General features: G+C 44.2%; 3 non-coding genes across 3 annotated transcripts; all 3 read right to left on the bottom strand.

Moving 5' to 3' along the window:
- Window positions 1-21,455: 21,455 nt before the first annotated feature.
- Window positions 21,456-21,537, bottom strand: trnas-aga (transfer RNA serine (anticodon AGA)). The gene has a single exon. It is a non-coding gene; the product is annotated as a tRNA-Ser (tRNA).
- Window positions 21,538-21,655: 118 nt separating this feature from the next.
- trnak-uuu (transfer RNA lysine (anticodon UUU)) lies at window positions 21,656-21,728 on the bottom strand. Its single transcript has one exon. It is a non-coding gene; the product is annotated as a tRNA-Lys (tRNA).
- Window positions 21,729-22,237: 509 nt separating this feature from the next.
- On the bottom strand, window positions 22,238-22,309 carry trnah-gug (transfer RNA histidin (anticodon GUG)). Its single transcript has one exon. It is a non-coding gene; the product is annotated as a tRNA-His (tRNA).
- Window positions 22,310-22,485: the final 176 nt, after the last annotated feature.

Here is a 22,485-nt window from a genome sequence, read left to right as displayed (position 1 = left end):
AAACAAGTCTCCCTCATCTGAATCCATCTCACGAGGCAGCACACGTTCCACTAATGGAACATCTGGCACTCTAGGGAGGGGGTCTCTACCAACCTGAGGTTTTAATAGGGATCGGTGCACATGCTTTATCTTACTTAGATCTGTAGTTGGCGCAATGGTGTACACTACACCTCCTTCCTTAGGTGCCTTCAGTATCTGGTACACCACTGAGCTCCAGAGGTCATGGATCTTATGTCTACCTCTCACACTACAGTCACGGAGATACACTTTCTGCCCCTCCCTTAGAGGCAAGTTATGCACCTGTAGGTCATGCCTAGCTTTTCGACGATCGGCTGCAGCCTCCAAACGCCCACGAGCACCCTCAAAAGCAACCTGCAGCCGATTCTGATGCTCTAAAACCCACCGGTGAACACTACCTGCTAATGGTTCTTCAATCCTACCAAGCAAAAAGTCAATTGGCAGTCTAGGCTCTTGCCCAAACATCAGAAAATAGGGGGATTCCCCCGTAGATTGGTGAGGTGTAGTGTTATAGGCAAAAAGGACCTGGGGGAGACAAGATGGCCAATCCCCTTTCCTAGACAACGGAAGGGTGCGCAAAAGATCATGTAATGTCCTATTAAAGCGCTCACACTGGCCGTTTCCTGCTGGATGGTATGGGGTTGTGCGTGACTTTTCAACCCCATATAAATGACACAGCTGCTGAATGAGGACAGACTCAAAATTACGGCCTTGGTCTGAATGGATACGACCTGGCACCCCAAACTTACAGAACCATTCCGCCACCAGAACCTGGGCCACAGTCTCAGCTCGTTGGTCCCTAGTAGGTACAGCTAAGGTGTACTTGGAAAAGATGTCAGTAATAACCAAAACATTCTCTATCCCAGAGTGTGAAGGCTCCAACACTGTGAAGTCCAAAGCCACAATCTCGTTTGGCCTTGCAGCCAACAAACGTCCCATGAAGCTAACTGGGATGGGCTGAACACCCTTGGCACACTGACACCTTTCACACTCCTGGCACCAACGGGCAATGTCCCCCGACATGCCCGGCCAGTAGCACCGCTGCCACACAAGCTGGGTGGTACGCTCTACCCCCTGGTGCCTGTGCTGTTGATGCAGCTGTGTCATTACCTCAGACTTCATGGCCAATGGCAGCAACACTTGAAGGACTTCTTCCCCACCGTCAGGGCGAAACACTCGCCGATAAAGCACTCCCTCGATCTCCCTCAGACGATCCCACTGTTTAAGTAAGATCACCGCAGACCTGGAGAGTTTCTTGCGCTCCTCTGCACTTGGTGGCAACTTCCGCCTCCAGAACACCAATAACTCTCCGATAACTGAATCAGCCTGCTGCTGGACACTGATATCATTCTCAGAAGAACATGGAAAGGATACAATTTGGTTTACTTGGGTCACCAACTGCCTGTGACTAGCTTGACATAATGCGGCTGGAACAACCAACCCAGGAAGCAGATCCTGAACCTCTGTCACAGAGGAATCCTGACGTGACAAAGCATCAGCGTTTCGGTTAATCTTACCTGATCTATACTTGACCTCAAAGTCAAACACCGCTAACTGGGCGGCCCAACGCTGTTCCATGGCACCCAACTTGGCAGAGGTCAGGTAGCTAAGAGGATTATTATCAGTATAGACTACACACTTATGACCCAGAAGGTACTCCCTAAACTTCTCGGTCATGGCCCACTTGAGCGCAAGGAACTCCAGCTTCATTAAACTGTAGTTAGAGGTATTGCGCTCAGTGGGCCTAAGACCACAACTACCATAGGCTATGGGACGCACCTTACCCTGCTGCTCTTGAGAGAGGACTGCAACTAACCCCCTATGACTGGCGTCCACCTCCAAAATAAAGGGGAGTGAGAAGTCCGCATATGCGAGTACAGGGGCTGTGGTGAGTCTACACCTCAATTCCTCAAAGCTACTCTGGCACTCACTAGACCAGGCCTGTTCAAATTCTTTGGGGCCATGCTTGGACCTTTTTGGGGCTGCCAGTTCTGCCACCAGCCTGTGGAGGGGAGCCGCCAACCTCGCAAACCCCTCCACAAAGCGCCGATAGTAACTAGCAAACCCCAAAAATGACCGCAGCCCCGAAACACTATTAGGCTGAGGCCACTGTGAAACTGCCTCAATCTTCCCTGGATCTGTAGAGACCCCTTCTGAAGAGATCACATGACCCAGGTACTGTACCTTACGCTTAAAGAAAGCACATTTTGACAATTTTGCTTTCAGGCCCTCTCTGAGCAACCTGCTTAAGACAACCTCCATCCAGGCTAGATGCTGATCTACTGAACTGGAAAACACCACAATATCGTCCAAGTACAAAAGCAGAGACTGGCACTGTTGGTCTCCAAACAACCGTTCCATTAAACGCTGAAAGGTGCTAGGGGCATTACAAAGGCCAAACGGCATCCGGTTCCATTCAAATAGCCCGAATGGAGTACAAAAAGCAGTCTTCGGTTTATCTGCCTCACCTACAGGGACCTGATTATACCCGCTAGCAAGGTCCATGGTAGAAAACCAGCATGCCCCCGCCAGCGAGTCTAAAGTCTCCTCAATGCGGGGTAAAGGAAAAGCATCCTTCCTTGTCTTAGCATTTAAACGACGGTAGTCTACACACATACGTAGGCTACCATCCTTCTTTTTAACCAAGACAATGGGTGACGCGTATGGACTACAACTTTCTCTTATTACTTGAGCCTCGAGCAGTTGATTTATGTGTGCTTTGACTACCTCGTATTCAGATGGAGGAATGCGTCTATAACGCTGCCTCACAGGTACGTCATCAGTCAAGGGAATCTCATGGGAAATGAGACTGGTACATCCCAAATCACCCTCATGTATAGAAAACACGGATGCATACTTCTCCAATAGTTCCCTCACCTTCCCTTGTTCTTCCGCTGAAAGTACAGACAAATCAATTTCCCCAATTTGTTCTTGTACAGACTGGACAGCCTGTGCAACCTGTATACTCACCCTAGCTGAAACTACTGGAACTTCAGAGATCTCTGGGGGCAAGCTAACAACGTAAACCTGGTTAACAGTCCCCACAACTGTGCCGGCATACACCACTACATCTGCGGTGCTAACATTCACCACAGGCACGTAAGCAGTTCCATGGTCTACCTGGACCAGTGCAGGGGATGCCAACAAACCTGCTGGAAGACCAGATTCTGGTGGCTCAAACAAAACAGTGCCCCTGGAGTATTGGGTTGAACAGGTTACGGCAACCAATTTGATGGTGCCTCCGGGGATGCGGCACACCTGACGTCCTCGTACTTTAACTCTACTTCCCTGATCCGAATCTGGCTGAACTTCAATGAGGTGGCAGTGTTGTAAAGCCTGAAATACAGAAGTGGGAGCCTGTGACACAGCAGGTAGATCAAAAAGCTGAGCGCCATGCCGGCCAAAGAGCTCCCGATAGCAGCGGCCCAGGATATTCATTCCCAGAACCCCAGGAACCTGAGCACACATACTACCCGGAGGGTCTCTGACCACCAGCACGCCACAACCTGTAACCACCTGTCCACACAACTCCACATCTAGCTCCAGGTAGCCAATATATGGAATCGAAAGGCCATTCGCGGCCCGAAGCTGCAACCAATGGCATGACCTAAGTTGTTCCTGACCCCATGCCCCAAAATTTGACACAAAACAGCTCTCAGTAATGGTGGACACCATAGACCCAGTGTCCACCAAACACTGTACCTTGACCCCGCTCATATATACAATAAGTTGAGGACACGATGCCATAAAGCGAGACATAAAATCTACCTCAGCTGAAACATTTGAGCCTGTTCTTCTCCCGACCAAGCTGTGGCCCTGCAGCTCAGCGGGTATTAGTTTTCCGACGGTTGCCCAGACTGCACACACCTTGTTGAAGCGGAATCAGCACGTGCTGGCGCGAAACGAGGAGGTCTCTGTTCCCCATCACATTCCCGGGCAAAATGACCAGGCTGCTGACACCGACGACAAATAACCTGATTAGACCGGGATAACTGAAGACGTGGTTGGAGGTTTTGAATTTGAGCCACATTTTGAGTCAACTGATTCAATTGCTGTTGTTGTTTTTTCAGCATTTCTCTCAATTCGCGCAATTCAGAACTTGCTAAATTACTACCTCCCGGAGGCTGATATCCCTGTACCCCATATTGGATGCCATAAGCAGATGGTACAGATTGGCTACGACCACGTGTTCCCCCAGGCATACCCTCCCGTTCCCAGCGCATTGCTTCACTACGAACGTCCAATAACCTAGCGTTAGGCTGGCGACGGACAAACTGTTTGAGTTCACGTCGAAGAGCACCATCACGAACGTGTTCAACAAATTGGTCGCGCAACAAAATATCTGCATTTGGCATCCCATGAGGCGACTGGCGCTTTACTTTTTCCAGGAGATTTAACAGGACTAGGGAAAACTCTAACAGGGTCTCCCCATCCTGTTGTTTCCTGGAAAAAAAGGACTCTTGAAGAGCTACATATGAACTAGTACAACCATATAATTCTCGCAAAGCCTGAAAAATTTTGTTTGGATCCTCCCTCTCATCCCTTGGCCGATATCGAATTTCATCCCTCGCCTCTCCCTCCAAATGATCAAACAGAAAAAATGCCTGATCAGAAGTAGAGAGATGGCGGAGTCTCATGCAAGTTTGAGCCTCCTCCACCCACTCTTCGATCATAATGCCAGATCTACCATTAAATTTTGGGCAATTTCGATCCCGTGGCACAAAAACAAATCGTTCCGCTGCTGAGGAACTAGGAACGGCAGGAAGAGGATCAACCACCGCCGGAATGGAAATATTAGAGGGACCAGGTTGTTCAACGGGCACTTGTTCGTGTCGCAATTTTTCATTGTCTGCCCTTAATTGGGCTACCAATTCTCGCAACTCACGTAATTCTTCATCCATAGTTACAAAACTACAAAATCACTCACCACTATGGGCTTGAAATCTACTCTCCACACTGAAACACCAATATGCCGCTGCCGCTATCTGCTCCTGCAGGAAAAAAAAAAAAAAAAAAAAAAAACAAGCCCCACACTACCAATACTCACGTCTATGCACTATACCATACGAGGGTCCTGCCGACTACGCCAGAATGTGGCAGGAGGGAAGAGTAGGGATTAACAATTTATCCACAAAGCAAATCCGACTACGCCACCTGAGAGGTTTTCTCCCAGGAAATAGAAATTGGCTTAAACCTTACTCTTAGGCCACACAGGTTCAGTTCTCATATGGATAGGCAAGAGACGTGGGTATAGTATAAAAGTACAAAATTTATTTTCAGAATTTGTGGCAGATTAAAATGGTCACATTACATTCTCTTAACATTTTGCCAGCACCCCCCTCCAACACAACTGCAGTAAAATAAAACAAAAAAAGAAAACAAATTTATAGAAGACAACAACAACGTTATTACAAAGTAAATATGAAAATGAAATTAACCGGCGAAATAAATTGAATAAACTAACTTACAGGGCTGAGGTCACACATGGGGGGGGGGGGGGTGGGGGTGGGGGGGGAATCACCAGTGCTCCGTTGTGTTCAAAAAGCACACTTCCACACACACACCACACTAGATCCACACACTCCACACTTCCCAAACCGTCCACAGCAAAAATGTCAAGTGCAGTGACACCACCACCACCTCAAGATCCTGCACCCATGGGACCTCAGTTCCTGCAAGAAAAATCAAAATCAATATACGGGATAAATTATACAAGAGTAAAACAAACGACAAACCACACACAAGAAAAGAAAAACCAAATACAGCTTCTGTAGTTTCGCTATAGAAAAGCAAGATTCACACAGAACACAAAACTCACTCTTTTGCACGCCGAATCACACAACCAAACAGAACAAAAATCACAAATTATATAACAGTAGCAATAGGAGATAGTAGTAGCAGGTCGTAATAACAACAGCAGTAAATAGAGCAGGTAACAGTTAGTCGTAGCAGTTAGCAGTAACTGCAACAGTAGAGTAGCAGCAGGCAGATAGTAGTAGCGGATAGCAGTAGCAGCTAGTAGTAACTGCAGCAGTAAATGTAGCAGCAGCAGATAGTAGTAACGGGTAGCAGTAGCAGCTAGTAGTAACTGCAGCAGTGAATGTAGCAGCAGCAGATAGTAGTAGCGGGTAGCAGTAGCAGCTAGTAGTAACTGCAGCAGTGAATGTAGCAGCAGCAGATAGTAGTAGCGGGTAGCAGTAGCAGCTAGTAGTAACTGCAGCAGTAAATGTAGCAGCAGCAGATAGTAGAAGCAGGCAGCAGTAGTAAACAGTAGTAGTTCTTTCCACTAGAGATCTCAGGATAGCAGAATCTTTCAAACACAACCGGAGTAATGTTACAGATGCTAGATCTTTATTTATAATCGCCCAGGACAGAGAGGGAGAATCCTACAAGAGATATGCACATGCAAAAACGGTTACTGTTTGCAAAATCACACGCTAGCATTCCCCTTTAATCTCTACATAAGAAACTTACCAAGCCGGGAGTAGTACACTCATGTATTACGAATTAGTCATCTCCATTTATGCTACAAGCGAGCTGAATGGGTGGCAGTCATTAACTCCATGGCAACCAACAGGAAAACCAACGAAAAACCAGGCTAAAAATGAAACCACGATGATTAATCCAAACGTTAATCGAAAGAGAGAGAGAGAGAGACACACACACACAACCGCTAACATACCTGAAACAGATGTCAACAAACGCGGAACAAGAAAGGCGGGGCTGGAGGTGACACATCACCTAACACAGCCAACCGGCTCTAAAATAGGCAGCACTGGCCCCTGATTGGTTGTTATCAACATCAATCACTACCACTTATCCTATACACGGTCACACTAACATTTCAGCTAAAAATTCTGTGCAAATTCAGTGCAAAAAATGCAGTGTCTCTCTATGAGGACACTTTCCCGGCATTTTACATCTCAGATAACTAACACTAAAAAAATATGAGAATGTTTCATATGACTCACACATGCTTATTCTGAATATATGTGACAGACACTTGTCAGATGATATTTTAGAGAGCAGGCGTGAGCTTCAGCTGTGTCCTCAGTGTCATTTTCTGTCTGATTCAGGCTCACACTGATACGGCTAACAGCTACTCTGACTGATAGGATTTACACATCGCAAAAGTGCGTGCTTGTAGAGCCGTGACACTTTTCCTGGTGACGTGAAGCCAATCTGCAAATCACAGCACAATACATTAGCTGACCAATCAAAGCCTCTTGAGGACAGGCCTTTCAGAGGAACTAGGACATATGACATTTGTCTTCATGTTAGCTAAGTAGCTGTATATAGTCAAAGTCAGATATATAAAAATAAGCTTTTCTACAAATAAAGCATGAGCACACATCGCATTGCATTCTATCAACACAACCAAGCCTTAAAAACACACTCTAGACCCCCCCTTTAAGGACATCCAGGCAGTCTAGAGGTGTTTGAAACCTCCAGAAAGGTAGGCTTGCATCATCATGGAGGGTTTCACCAGCTCCACTATAGCTCTGTGCTCATGCTGTTTATCCTAATCAACTCAACTCAATTTATTTCTAGAGCACTTTCAACCAACCACAATGGCTACCAAAGTGCTGAACATAAAACACAGAATACAAGCAAACATACAAGAAACTAAATACATCAACTCACAACACACAAGTAAAAATTGAAGAAAATAAGTGTTTCAGTGACCTCTGAAAACACTCAAGAGTTGGAGAAGTTCTTAAGGAGAGTGGAAGATCGGCCCAGAGTCTTCAGCTGTGACTAAAAAAGCTCTATCACCCCACATTTCAAGCGTGATTGTGAAACTGGCAAATAGAGTCGATCCTTAGTGTGAAGAGATCTCACGGGTTGGTGTATATTAATTAGCTCAGAAATATACTCAGGGGCCATGGAGGGATTTAAAAACATAGAGCAGTACTTTGTACTGAATTCTAAACTGGATTGACAGCCACACTGCAAATTTTAGATAGTAGATTTAACTACCTTGGAGTTAAAATTAACACTCCCTCAGAGTTTATATGGGAACCACTATAAGTGTTAAAAATAACACTTTTGAAAGTGTTTACATTGTCAACACCAAGAGAGTGTTGAATAGCAAACTCTTATTGTGTAAAATATCTGTTAAATTTCCGAAAAAATACCTGTAACGGGGAGACTGACACGGAGGGATCCATTTTGCAGTATTTATTAAGTCACACTTAAACATCAACACCTCGCACGGCTGTGCGAACATACAACATACAACTCAACTAGGGTTGGGCATCTTAGCTATAATGCCGACCCGATACGCATCTCGATACAAAGAATACGATCCGATATATTAGCGATACATTTGTGACATATTGCGATGCAACACGATACGATTCACACCCATATCACGATACGATGCGATATTTCAGCACTAACTAATTAAATCAAGTTTATGAGATGATGTGAAAGAGGATGCTGTGCCATTGAATGAGTTTGATTGATTACTTATTAACCAAGCAAAACCAAGACTTTTTTTTACAAACTGGCTTTTCTCTCAGAGCCAGAGTGTCAGTTTACAGTAGAGGGCCATTTTAGAACATATAGCACATATTATTTAAGTATTTTCAAGATAAACAGAATGTATAAGTGCAATATATATTAAAATATATATATTTGCACTCTTTCAACATAAATAAATTTAGCATTGCACAACAAGAATTGTGATTTAACTTTTCAACTATGAAAACAAGTTTTACAAAGATATATTGTGCCACTGAATATTCAAAACTTAAGGTCGTGAACTAGCAGTGTTATGCTGCGTTGAAACATCACTGTCACTGTAAACAACAGGCTAATAAAAATATAACAAACCAGCAATCTTCTTGCTGTGAGGTGGTCAAACTACCCACTGTGCCACCGTGACACCCATTATTTTTATCATTATTATTATTAATATTATTATTATTATTATAATTAAATAAAAATTAACAGGAGGAGGTGTTTAAAACCTTCGTTCTCCGTGACAGTAGGCTGAATATCTTTGCAGATGAACAGGGCCGGCACGTCCATAGAGGCGACCTAGGCGGCCGCCTAGGGCAGCAGTAAAGAGAGGGCGGCGTCCGCAACACCCCCCTTACCACCCGCATCCTCAGTTATGTCCGCGACACCTCCATCAGCGCCCGCTTGTCCTCAGTTATATCCGCGCATAGGGTGGCAGAATAGAGGTCCGCGACACCCGCGTCCTCAGTTATATCCGCGCATAGGGCGGAAGAATAGAGGTCCGCGACACCCGCGCGTCCTCAGTTATATCCGCGCATAGGGTGGCAGAATAGAGGTCCGCGACACCCGCGTCCTCAGTTATATCCGCGCATAGGGCGGCAGAATAGAGGTCCACTGGAAAATGGAGCTTTCACAACAACACCGTGGCGCCGCTTCAAGTGAGGTTTCAGATTAGTCGTACTGCCCGCGTATTTTACAGATGCGCGGCACACTTTTGCAAATTGCATCTGTCCTGTCATGTCGTCCATCCTTAAATCCATGATGTTGCCATACTTTAGATTTAAAACTCAGTGGGGAATAAAATGTTTGTTTTGCTTCTCGCGCTTTCCTAGGGCGCACCACTAGCTTCATCCGCACACCTGATACACTGAGTTGTAGTGTAAGTGTACACATCCGCAAATCCGTTAGGCTTACTTTATGTAGGTCGATTAAATTATGCGCCAAAAACAGGTTGACAACACTTGTTAATAAATAAAAAATACATTCTATATTAAAAATATAAGCTGTATCTTGGAAAAACCGATGCATCTCGCAAAAACCGATGCATCTCGATTTGCTTCCAAAATTTCATTCATCCTCTGCTGCTCAACCGATGCACTCGCATCGTGCACGCGCATGACCGCGTATCGATACATATCGATTAATCTTCCCATCCCTAAACTCAACGATGATTAGCAGATAACAGAGGCAGAGTGATTACCAGGCTTGAGTCAAGGGCAGGCAGCGTGGTTCAGAGTCCGTAATACAGGCTTTAGTCAGGGGCAGGCAGCGAGAATCAGAGTCCGTGTAATCAGGCTTTAGGTCAAGGGCAGGCAGAAGACAGAGCAGAGTCGAGAAACGGGCTGAAGTGGTCAACGGGAAACCAGGCAGGATAGAACGCTCAGAAATGCTGGCCGGGGCTAAACAAGACTTCGCAATGAAGTGAGTGTGTGAGCTGCTTATATGTGGTACGTGGGTCATTAGTGAGATGGAGAACAGGTGTGCTGGGATCTGAGTGAGAAGGATGACGTAATGGTTAGAAGTCCGGAGATGGTGACCTCTGCTGGTCAGCGAGGGGAATGACTGGGACCGAGTCGGTGACAGAGCCCCCCCCCAACGAACGGCTCCTGAAGTGAGGCAATTCTTGACGCCGGGGTCTTCCACGGGGGCGAGGGGCCGTCATCTCCGGATGTTGTGAGTGGAACTCTTCCAGTAGTGTGGTGTCGAGGATGTCCTTGCGGTTAATCCAAGATCTCTCCTCCGGACCGTACCCCTCCCAATCGACGAGATATTGGAGTTGTCCGCCCCGGCGTCTGGATCTCAGGATCTCGTGGATCTGGTAAGCCTCTTCGCCATCGATCATAAGAGGCGGGGGACCCTGTTCACCGGCTGCCACCTCCCTATCCGTCTCGGCTGGACCAGCAGCAGGCTTGAGCAGAGAGACATGGAAAGTTGGGGAAATACGAAAATGATTAGGGAGTGTCAGTCTGAACGAAACAGGAGATATTTGTCTTTCTATCTGGAAAGGACCCACGTACCTGGGACTGAGTTTCTTGCAGGGCAGCTTGAGGCGTAAGTCGCGGGTGGAAAGCCATACCCATTGTCCTGGGGAATACATGGGACCAGGACGTCGGTGTCGATCGGCTTGTTCCTTGAAACGCCTTACGGCGTGAGAGAGGTGAGTGTGAGCTGCGTTCCAGACCTCTTCGCAGTTTTTAAACCAGGTATCCACCGCAGGGAGTTCAGAGGTCTCGCCGGACCAGGGAAAGAGCGGAGGTTGGAAGCCCAGCACGCATTGAAATGGGGTTAATCCAGTAGATGCCTTTCTGAGGGAGTTCTGAGCATATTCTGCCCACATCAAAAATTTGGCCCATTCGTTTTGGTTCGAATGACAATACGTGCGGAGGAATCTGCCGATTTCTTGGTTCAAGCGCTCTTTTTGCCCGTTGGATTGGGGATGATAGCCGGATGTTAGGCTAACGTTGATTTGGAGATTTTTAAAGAATGCTGACCAGAGTCGGGATGTAAACTGGGGACCTCTATCCGACACGATGTCTTCGGGGAGACCATAGTACCGAAATACACACTCGCAGAGTAATTCGGCCGTTTCCATGGCTGTGGGCAGTTTGGAAATGGGGATAAGGCGGCAGGATTTTGAAAATCGGTCCACTACGGTGAGGATGGTGGTTTTGCCCTGAGATATGGGTAAATCGGTGATGAAATCTATAGCGATGTGTGACCAGGGGCGATGTGGCACCTCCAGGGGTTGGAGTAATCCAGCTGGACGGTGACGGGAGTGTTTGGACATCTGACAGGGTGAGCATTTGTTGATGAAATTGATTACATCCTTGTGTATGGATGACCACCAGTAGCGGGATTGAATCATTTGTACGGTGGCTGTGCTGCCTGGGTGACCGGAACTGGGGTGATCATGTACCTCGGAGATGAGTCTTTCTCGAAGTGACGGGGGAACAAAGATTTTATTCTCTGGACAGGGCTGCTGAGAAGGATTATTTTCGGCGGCTTGAAGGATCTCCTGTTCTATATCCCACTGGATGGGAGCGACAATTAGAGGATCTTTGATTATGGGTTCATCAGGGATTTCAGAGGTCTCATCGTCTGAGAGGCGGGACAGAGCATCTGCTTTGATGTTTTTCGAGCCAGGGATATAGGTGACTTGGAAGTCAAATCGGGTGAAAAACAGCGCCCATCTTGCCTGTCTAGGATTCAGACGTTTACAAGACCGCATGTATTCTAGGTTCTTGTGATCAGTGATGACGATGAAAGGGTGTTTTGCACCCTCAAGCCAGTGTCTCCATTCTTCTAGCGCGGCTTTCATGGCGAGGAGTTCTCGGTTTCCCACATCGTAGTTCCGTTCAGCGGAGTTGAGCTTGCGAGAATAGAAGGCACAGGGATGGAGCTTCTTATTCACTAGGGATCGTTGGGACAGGATGGCTCCAATTCCAGTGTTGGACGCGTCAATTTCGACTACAAAGGGTTGTTCGGGATCAGGATGACGCAGAATGGGTGCACTGGAGAAGCGAGTCTTTAGCTGGGTAAATGCTCGGACAGCGTCGGGGTTCCATTTAAGGCGAGCATTGTTAGCTTTGACCATGGCGGTCAGTAGGGCAGCGACTGAACTGAAGTTCCTTATGAAGCGTCTGTAGAAGTTAGCAAAGCCCAGGAATCGTTGTAGTTGCCTAATGGTTTCGGGTTGTGGCCATTGTGTCACAGAGTCAACCTTTTGCTGGTCCATGGCCACGCCTTCTGGACTGATAATGTAGCCAAGGAATGAGATGCAGGTCTGATGGAATTCGCACTTGGAGCTTTTTGCATACAGCTGGTTTTGAATGAGACGTTTGAGCACTGCCCGAACGTGCTGGATATGCTCAGATAGCGAATTGGAATAGACCAGGATGTCGTCAATATATACTATGACCCACTTGTTGAGCATGTCTCTAAATATCTCATTTACAAATGCCTGGAACACGGAAGGACTGTTTGCTAGGCCGAAGGGCATAACGAGATATTCGTAGTGGCCGTCAATTGTAGAGAACCCGGTTTTCCACTCGTCTCCCTGTCGTATGCGGATGAGGTTATATGCACTACGGAGGTCCAACTTAGTGAAATACTGGGCGGATCGGAGTTGTTCAAGGGCGGCAGGAACCAATGGCAATGGGTAGCGGCATTTGACCGTGATCTCATTCAAGCCTCGGTAATCGATGCAAGGGCGTAAGCTGCCATCCTTCTTCTTGACGAAGAAAAACCCTGCTGAAGCGGGAGAAGTAGATGGTCGAATAAATCCTTTTTCTAGCTCCTCAGAGATGTAATTCTTCATAGCCTCAGTTTCAGGTTGTGAGAGAGGGAAGATGCGACCACGAGGGGGCGTGGTGCCGGGTAGCAGCTCAATGGCACAGTCATTATCACGATGAGGAGGGAGCTTAGTAGCCTTCTGCTTATTGAATGCTTCAATTAGATCGTGATAAGCATCAGGAACATGACGGAGTTCAGAGTCTTCGGTCTTGTTAATTGTGTTGATCTGGATAGGGGAAACAGGATGCAGACATTGGGTAAAGCATTGATTGCTCCATTTTATGATCTCACCAGTTCTCCAAGAGACTTGAGGGTCATGCTGTTGTAGCCATGGTAACCCAAGAATCACAGAGTGTTTAGGGGAGTTGATGGCAAGAAGGGAAATTTCCTCTTCATGGAGAGAGCCTGTTTGAAGCAAGATTGGCAGGGTCTGGAATTTTATACGTCCTTCTCCCAAAGGGCGCCCATCTACAGCAGTGATGGCTATGGAGGAATCACAGGAGGTTAAAGGAATGGAGTGAGTGGTGGCAAACGTGTAATCAATAAAGTTACCAGCGGCTCCTGAATCGATCATGGCCATAGTCTCAATCTCATCTCCATCGTTTCTCAAAGTGACAGGCAGATTCACAACATTATTAGTGGTAGTGAACATAGTGGTTGCACTCACCGAGAGGGTTTTAGGGAGAGGCTTGTTGGGACATAAAACCTTCGTATGACCTGGAAGTCCGCAGTAAATGCACAGGTGATTTCTTCTCCGTCGTTCTCGCTCTTCTGGGTTCAGGCGGGTCCTACCCAATTGCATGGGTTCAGCGGAGGTTTCAGGGGATACAGGACTGGAAGCAATTGAGCAGAGCGGGTTGCGAGTGCGGAGGAGAGTGTCTAACCTTATGGAAAGCTCGATAAGTTGATCCAGTGTTTTTCCCTCGTCACGACATGCCATCTCTCGCTGCAATTCTGGTCTTAGAGCCTTTCTGTAAAGCATGGCAAGCGGATCATCAGCCCAGCCAGTTTGCGCTGCCAAAGTGCGGAACTGCAGGGCGAACTCAGCTGCGGAGCGATCTCCTTGTTGGATGCACAATAGCTCCTCGCCAGCATTACGACCACCCTCCGGATGATCGAACACAGTGCAGAAACGTTTGAGAAAGTCATTAAACGAGGGAAATATCGGGGTACTGTCTGGCCAAACTGCAGTAGCCCAGTCTAGCGCCTTCCCAGTGAGCAGAGAGCACACAAAAGCAATTTTCCCATTTTCGTCCTTAAACAGATGGGGCTGTTGGGCGATAAACAGTTTACATTGCAATAGGAAGCCTTTACATTTTGCTGGGTTACCTGAGAACTTGTCAGGAAAAGCCAATCGAACTCCGGAAGTCATCGGGGGTTGTGCAACAACGAGCGGACTTGGAGAGTAGTTGGCGGTGGGTTGCGCAGTGGCAGCAGCTTGCAGGTTTTGTAGGGATTTCACCAGTTCGTCTGTTAACTGGGTTAGATGTGTTAGTTGTTGTTGGTGTGTTGACAATACCTGAGCTTGTGATGTGACTTCGTGAGACAAAACCTGGATGGCTGCGGGATCCGTGTTGGGCGAAGTCTTCTGTAACGGGGAGACTGACACGGAGGGATCCATTTTGCAGTATTTATTAAGTCACACTTAAACATCAACACCTCGCACGGCTGTGCACCATACAACATACAACTCAACGATGATTAGCAGATAACAGAGGCAGAGTGATTACCAGGCTTGAGTCAAGGGCAGGCAGCGTGGTTCAGAGTCCGTAATACAGGCTTTAGTCAAGGGCAGGCAGCGAGAATCAGAGTCCGTGTAATCAGGCTTTAGGTCAAGGGCAGGCAGAAGACAGAGCAGAGTCGAGAAACGGGCTGAAGTGGTCAACGGGAAATCAGGCAGGCTAGAACGCTCAGAAATGCTGGCCGGGGCTAAACAAGACTTCGCAATGAAGTGAGTGTGTGAGCTGCTTATATGTGGTACGTGGGTCATTAGTGAGATGGAGAACAGGTGTGCTGGGATCTGAGTGAGAAGGATGACGTAATGGTTAGAAGTCCGGAGATGGTGACCTCTGCTGGTCAGCGAGGGGAATGACTGGGACCGAGTCGGTGACAATACCAGCAGCTGTGGTTGCCAGAATCTTTCTGTGAAAAACATGAAAGTTTTATATAACTGTATAAATTTACAAAAATTAACCATATTTCATGAACTAACACATTGTTTATTTTACAAAATCATAGCTTAGTGCACAAAAATGTAAAGTCTTTAGATGCAATAATGTTTTCATGTGTTATTGCTAGTAGCTAACAGATTTTGACTGCATTAGTAACTACACAGTTTCCTTTAAACAAAAGAAGATGCACACACGTAAGCCTTAAATTCCAGAGCAAAATCCTCACTAGTGTCCTCACTACAGAGGGCTGAACACTCAGACAGTGATGATGTTAATGAGACAATTAAGTGTCTAATTAAAGGAGGATTGAGAATTGTTGATGAACAACTGTTAACAAGCAGAATCACTGAAGGACAGAAAAACACAAGCCAAAACCAAAGATGAAATCAAATGAGAAAAAAAAACTCTAAATAAAATAATAATCAATAAAAATGAAACAAATTACACAATAAAAAATGATATTTTTCAACATCTTTAAAAAAAACTCATCAAATTAAACAACTTACCATGGAGCTTCACCTATTACTGACCTTTGACTTTATTTCTGTCATGTGAACAAAAGCTCTTGATGAAATTTCCGTTGTTCATTTGAAGTCACCATGATGGAGGACAGAGTCTGCTTTAGTCAGGCTCTTCAACTTCTCACTATAAATGTCTTTTATTTTGGCTGCTATAGATAGTGTTAATTACACTATTTAAACATACAGCATGGAAAGCCGAAAGAAAATTTAAGTGTCAGTCTGAAGAGATTATTAATGATAACATAGCCATCCTTTCCTTGTTTTCTAATTCAGTATCATATTAGTTATGTGTGAGAAATAAACAACCACTGAAGCTCCAATAAAATAAAATTAAAACAATATTTACAATGAGAATGTTTAATCTATGGCAGAACTCAAAAACACACAGACATCAATAATTAGTCTTTGAATCTTAATGATGGTGACAAACAAAAAAAATAAAATAAAGTTAAAAAAAAACACTACTGAAATATCACCTCCCAAAAACAACACAAAATAAAGGAAAAGAAAGAGATTGTAAGAACATAAAGCTGCATAATTTATTCATGCTGCAATGCATGCTGGGAGCTTTGTACTATGCTGGCACCCAGCATGCATTGCGGCATGAACTATGCAGCTTTTTTTTTTTTTTTAGCAACCACGGTTGAGGTTCATGTCCTGATTCTTGATGCCTGTGTGTCATAAAGAGCAAGCTGGAGCTTGAATGTTTAGTGCATGATACTTTAATTATTAATTGTATCCTAATTGTTTGTTGAATTTTCTATGAAGAGCAGCAGACTGCCAGTATTATTGTCCCATGCAGCTTTAATACAATTATATTTGCATATCTTTATGAATCAACTTAATAAACACCTGAAATTAAAAACAATTAAGCATCAACAGTATAGTTTCTCTTGAGCTTTCTTGCTATAGCTGATGAGTTTTAGAAACACAGTTATAGCAGTCAGAGAACCATTAGGATATAACAGTAAAGCTTCAAGAGCTCAAATAAGCAGCCTCTGATCTCCATGATGGTGAGGTCAAATGAAATATTTTGAATAAAAAAAATATTCTTACAGAAATGAAGTCAAACTGTAATCAGTGAAGCTGCTTATGCTATTATTTAATGGAGTTGTTTAATTCTCTGTTTTAATTCAGCTGGTTTGGTGTGAGGCTGTGTCTGTAGTTTTATTTCTTCCTTCAATTTCTTATTCCTTCAGTGATTGTGCTTGTTAACAGCAGGTGTTCATCAGCAGGTGTCTGAATTCACTTATTTGTGGTCATTCGCTCTGTCTAGTGGACTAAACTAATTGACCAATTTAAGGGCCAGGTGAATGAGGGTGTGGCGAGATTTCAGACACTCTGATTAGTTTCTCAAATACAAGGGTTTTCTACAAAGGTAGATACATGTTACTCTGTGTGACAAGGAGGCAAATCAGCTTCTAACGCTGAGAGGGTTATTTTACCTTTATCTAACTCTAGAATTTTAACACTTTACTCTGAATTACCACAACACTTGAAATTTAACACCAATGAATTTGCTGTGTAGTCAGGGTTCAAATTAAATCAGATGTAGATCTGCCCAGAAAGAAAAACACTAGATGCTGAAATAGGTATAAAACTCTTTCAAAAAGTGTAAAAATAGGAGCATTAATAGAAACATTTACTGTAATATACAATCTGTCCTAGACATTTCTATTTAAATTTAAAGGAGTAATAAGGCCTCAAGGCTCTGTTCTGGGGCCACTTCTCTTCTCCATCTACACTTCATCTCTAGGACCAGTCATCCAGAGACATGGATTCTCCTACCACTGCTATGCTGATGATACCCAGCTATACCTCTCTTTTCATCCTGATGATCCCTCGGTTCCAGCTCGTATCTCAGCCTGCCTGTTGGATATTTCACACTGGATGAAAGATCATCATCTTCAGCTGAATCTCGCAAAAACGGAAATGCTTGTAGTTTCTGCCAACTCGTCTCTACACCATAACTTTTCAATCCAGATGGATGGGGCAACCATTACTGCATCCAAAATGGTGAAAAGCCTTGGAGTAACGATTGATGACCAACTAAACTTCTCTGACCACATTTCTAGAACTGCTCGATCTTGCAGATTCGCACTCTATAACATCAGAAAGATCCGACCCTTCTTATCTGAACATGCAGCTGAACTCCTTGTTCAAGCTCTTGTTCTCTCCAAACTGGATTACTGCAACTCTCTACTAGCTGGGCTTCCAGCTAACTCTATCAAGCCTCTTCAACTGCTCCAGAATGCAGCAGCACGAGTTGTCTTCAATGAACCTAAACGAGCACATGTCACTCCGCTGCTAGTCCGTTTGCACTGGCTGCCAGTTGCTGCTCGCATCAAATTCAAAGCTCTGATGTTTGCCTACAAAGTGACCTCTGGCCTTGCTCCTTCTTATCTGCTCTCACTTCTGCAGATCTATGTGCCCTCCAAAAACTTGCGTTCTGTGAATGAACGTCGCCTCGTGGTTCCATCCCAAAGAGGGAAGAAATCACTTTCGCGAACGCTCACGCTCAATCTGCCCAGTTGGTGGAATGAACTCCCTAACTGCATCAGAACAGCAGAGTCACTCGAAGAAACGACTAAAAACTCAACTATTTAGTCTCCACTTCACTTCCTAATCTGCAGTTGCCTCTTTGAATATCACACTAACTGTACAAAAAAAAATACTAATACCATTAATACTTCCCTTCTTAGACTTTACAGACCTGAAACTTGCCTATAGCACTTATTCATTGTTGCTCTTAGTTGTGTAAATTGCTTCCTTGTCCTCATTTGTAAGTCGCTTTGGATAAAAGCGTCTGCTAAATGACTAAATGTAAATGTAAATTATAAGTAACTAATAATGTTTAATTGAAGTTAATTTGCTAATTAAAATAAATGGTTAATCAAGACAGATAAAAGAGGCTTAATGTTGATAATATGATTTAAGAGCAATCAATAGGAGAAGATTTTCCAGCTGAAGTTCATATTGTATTTGAAGATTTGTTTTTTTTGGATGGTAAATATTTCAAGTATTGGGTTTCTATTGAGTTTATTTTAGGTAACTACCAGAGGAGGGTAGAAACTTGTTTGTACTTGTGTAGGCTGATGACTATCATATATTGTATACACCAGAATGCATAAAGGGTTAAAATTAGGGAGAAGATCTTAGGATGGACACTGTCACAATATGTGGATGATTGAATTATCTGCAACTTCACAAAGATCTAGTTCAATTAAAAGACTTGACTGGAGACCATTGCTCCAAACAGTGAGAGATGATGACTGTTTTTGGTGTTGACTGGATCGAGAATTATTCTGTAAACAAGTACAGTTGAGAAACTATGATGAGTAGATGATTGGAGATGGTACCAGAAGCAAATTATGAAGCAGGAACAGTTATTCATTTGTGACGACAGAAGCACTTCCAAGGATTTGAAACATCAGCAGAAATAAGTTCATAAAAGGTTTGCATTCATAAAGTAATTAAAGTCAAAGTGAATAAGTGATCAATAAATAAAAACATCTAAAGGAGTATGAAAAATTTTGAATAAAGCAAAAGAGAGAGTAATTGTATTATGCTCAATTACCAGAAATGGCTGAAAGAGATAAAGATGATCCATCAAGGCCAACGCGCAATGAAAGATGTGAAAATAATAAACTTAATGAGTTTAATGTGTTAACAAGTGCATTGGTGAATGATGGCATGGAAACTGACAGAAACAGGCATCTAACACTGCATCACATGAACTACTATTGGGTCAACCCTTGCAAGAAACCACATGAAACTTTGCATAAAACCTTTCATATAATCTCACCTATAACCTTGCACATAACCTCTTGGAATGGTTTGCAAGGATGTCTAATGCAGTAGGGACTTAAATAAAGAAACAATTAATTGCCATGTGCAAAGCGATATCTGTGCAGGAAACCAGAAAGGAGCCGTGTGAGAGAGCAGTGATACAAGGTTCAATTGGTCCAGCTGATCGAGTCTATCTGTGGATGTTCTGGAAAAAGGAGAGAGCTCAGGAGGAAAGGACCATATCTGGATGAGGGCAAATCCAACAGCTGCCAAAGTGGATGCCATTAATGGGGTACCAATGCCTCAAAGGAGCGAAAGGAAACAACTCCAGCAAGGGAAAGCTGACCGGAAGCAGAGGAGCCTGAATATTCCAAAGCTCTAAACTACTAAGTGCAACGTGTGGAAGGACAAGTTAATCAGAACAAAGTAAAGAGTGATTCTGATAATATGCCTGAATACCACATACAGCAGTGCCACAAGTCAAGGGATGATAATTGCACAACTGCAGATTTCAAAACTCAGACTCTTAACCACACATCTCCATTAACATCTATTAAAGTCAAGTGAAGATGCTGGTAGCTTAGAAGAAGAGAAACAAGGATGACCAAAGATCAAGATCAACATTTGATGCTTTTTATGTTTGCATATTGAATTTGTTTGCATATTGCTTTTATGGTACCTATATATAATATCACTTCAGTATATTCTACATGAGTGTGAAAACCAGCAGCTAGGACTGAACCAACTGAATACTTATGCTTAAAACATTGTTGTCTTTGATGTGTTAAGAGAAAAAAACAGAGTACAGTCTTTTACTTCCTTCAAATCAAAAAAGAGGGGAGATGTTTGGCTGGACTTCTGTCAAAATACAGTGGCATAATCTAGTCAATTGATAACAGCTATGTGGCTTATATCAGTCACTAGATAGAGGTAATTAAGAGAACTGGATTATGAAATTGCACTTTGGGTTAAAAGACAATAATATTAAGACTAAAGTCTTAAGAAGAGGGATTGAAGAAGATTTCTATTCTCTCAGTGTGTAGTATTTTCTAAGTGTAAAGCAGTTAATTTTCTCTTCTCAAAATGTATGTAGTGTTTGCAGCAAACATGCCAGCATGTGTTAAAAATACTGTGTAATATGAGTATGCCTGCACAGGAGCAACACTAGGAGAAGGCTACTGAATGGCTGATTGTGTAGAATAACTGAATATGTAAAGCACTGATTATATATGTTAAATACTTGTATGAAGCTATATGTGGCAGAAGTTAGAATGAGTAACATATTATCAAGTTATTATCCTATCATAACAATGTATGTAAACCCTTAGTTCCTTTGCATAAGTTGTATTTATACTTTGCTGACATAGACCTGTAACATCTCTGTTGACATGAGCTGGTGGGCTGAGAGCCAAGAATAGCAGGACCCCTTAGACTAGAAAAGCTATTCAAAAGTGGTCAAGCGTTAAAAAGAGACACAAAGGGGTGTGTCATAATTACCTGTATAAAGATTATGGAGAACACAGATACTTTAGAAGGTGTCCCGGAGAGACTTCAGAATGCTCTGGGGCCTGCTCTGCTCTTTCTCGGCTTTATTATGGAGAATAAAGTCTATTTTCTGATATTCAAAACCTCCGGTCTGATAATTTCTAATTGATGAAAAGTCGAATTCATGACATGACCCCGTTCAACCCGGGGATGCTGCGGCCACAACGCAAAGTTCTAACCACTATACGATCACGGCAAGCTACGAGACAGCCGTTGTGACCCTTGTGTGGTATGTTCCTCCCTGTGATAAGGCCCTTTCTCTTCAGTGAGAAGACTCTGTTGTTTTTCTCCTCCTACCAGCACAACGCTTTTCCCAAGAAACAATGGAAATGCAAACAATTGACGACTGCTGCAATTTTAAAAAGGGGGAGGACGTAGTTGGCAGGATTCGAACCTGCGCGGGGAGACCCCAATGGATTTCTAGTCCATCGCCTTAACCACTCGGCCACGACTACAAGACTGCCTGTACTGCCATTTCTTTATGCCTAGTACACATATTGTGCATCCAGATGAAACTTTCATAAAGCGATAGCTCAACAGCAAAAGCTGTGGCTCCACAAAATGATCGTCACACGCCCGAACAGGGACTTGAACCCTGGACCCTCAGATTAAAAGTCTGATGCTCTACCGACTGAGCTATCAGGGCTCCACAACAGTAATTTACAAGTAGGCAAGGTTTGGGCTGTGGTCGGCGCAGACCTTTACAGTACACCAACGTTTACCGTGAGATGGGGTTTTAAGCTTATGGTTGGTGTGGATGTTGCTAAAACATGACAGGTTACTTTGAGGTTGGGTTTATGGTTTTTGTAGGTGTAGACATCAGTACAACACAATAGTTTGGACTTCATGTCATGTAGGAGACATTAAATAGATCAATGATAACTGCAGAATGTCTTTCTGCTGTTGTGGCAATGAATGGACACTCAACAATTGAAAAGATTCCTTCCATGCCTTAGAAGCGTGACTTGATCAGTACTTATCTACACAGCATGCTGGCATCAAAGATCCTATTTCTCTTATATCATATTCCTAGTCTTCCACACTTTAGGAAACGTAAACATTCAGGACGTGCCATTAGCACAGCCTGCACTAAAAGAAGGCTGGAGATAACGGATGGCAACACAGAGTGCGACACCAATGTCACCTTGAAAAACCTGCCGTGACCCGGATTCGAACCGGGGTTGCTGCGGCCACAACGCAGAGTACTAACCACTATACGATCACGGCGAGCTACGAAACAGCCGTTGTGACCTATGTGTGGTATGTTCCTCCCTGTGATAAGGCCCTTTCTCTTCAGTGAGAACACTCTGTTGTTTTTCTCCTCCTACAAGCACAACGCTTTTCCCAAGAAACAATGGAAATGCAAACAATTGACGACTGCTGCAATTTTAAAAAGGGGGAGG

This window comes from Danio rerio, chromosome 4 (genome assembly GCF_049306965.1).
Source record: "Danio rerio strain Tuebingen ecotype United States chromosome 4, GRCz12tu, whole genome shotgun sequence".
Lineage (NCBI taxonomy): Eukaryota > Metazoa > Chordata > Actinopteri > Cypriniformes > Danionidae > Danio > Danio rerio.
Note: the sequence above shows the minus strand (reverse complement) of the source record. Positions and strands in the feature narration are given on the sequence as shown.